The sequence below is a fragment of the Mytilus galloprovincialis genome, chromosome 13 (genome assembly GCF_965363235.1).
Source record: "Mytilus galloprovincialis chromosome 13, xbMytGall1.hap1.1, whole genome shotgun sequence".
Classification (NCBI taxonomy): Eukaryota; Metazoa; Mollusca; class Bivalvia; order Mytilida; family Mytilidae; genus Mytilus; species Mytilus galloprovincialis.
In genome coordinates, this window is record NC_134850.1 from 58,165,737 (window position 1) to 58,166,963 (window position 1,227).

Below are 1,227 nucleotides of genomic sequence, written 5' to 3' on the forward strand. Positions count from 1 at the left end.
CTACAATGAATAAAGGATACTAGCATAACAAACACATCTAAAGGTTGAATGAGAGTTGATGCATAGTCATGTTTACAGGGATCAGTGACACAATCTACGATGAATAAAGTATACTGGCATAGAAAACACAGCTAATGGTAATGGTTGAATGAGAGTTGATGCATAGTCATGTTTACAGGGATTAGCGACACAATCTACAATGAATAAAGTATACTAGCATAGCAAACACATCTAAAGGTTGAATGAGAGTTGATGCATAGTCCATGTTTACAGGGATTAGCGACACAATAGACAATGAATAAAGTATACTAGCATAGCAAACACAGCTAAAGGTTAAATGGGAGTTGATACAAAGTCCATGTTTACAGGGATCAGCGGCACAATCTTCAATGAATAAAGTATACTGGCATAGCAAACACATCTCAAGGTTGAATGAGAGTTGATACATAGTTCATGTTTACAGGGATTAGCAACACAATCTACAATGAATAAAGTATACTAGCATAGAAAACACAGCTAATGGTTGAATGAGAGTTGATGCATAGTCTATGTTTACAGGGATCAGCGACACAATCTACAATGAATAAAGTATACTGGCATAGAAAACACAGCTAAAGGTTGAATGAGAGTTGATACATAGTCCATGTTTACAGCGATCAGCGACACAATCTACAATGAATAAAGTATACTGGCATAGAAAACACAGCTAAAGGTCGAATGAGAGTTGATGCATAGTCCATGTTTACAGGGATCAGCGACACAATCTACAATGAATAAAGTATACTGGCATAGCAAACACATCTAAAGGTTAAATGAGAGTTGATGCATAGTCCATGTTAACAGGGATCAGCGGCACAATCTACATTAAATAAAGTATACTGGCATAGAAAACACAGCTAAAGGTTGAATGAGAGTTGATGCATAGTCCATGTTTACAGGGATCAGCGACACAATCAACAATAAATAAAGAAAATTAGCAAAGAAAACACAGCTAAAGGTTAAATGAGAGTTGATGCAAAGTCCATGTTAACAGGGATCAGCGACACAATCTACATTGAATAAAGTATACTAGCATAGCAAACACAGCTAAAGGTTGAATGAGAGTTGATGCATAGTCCATGTTTACAGGGATCAGCGGCACAATCTACAATAAATAAAGAAAATTAGCATAGAAAACATAGCTAAAGGATAAATGAGAGTTGATACATAGTCTATGTTAACAGGGAT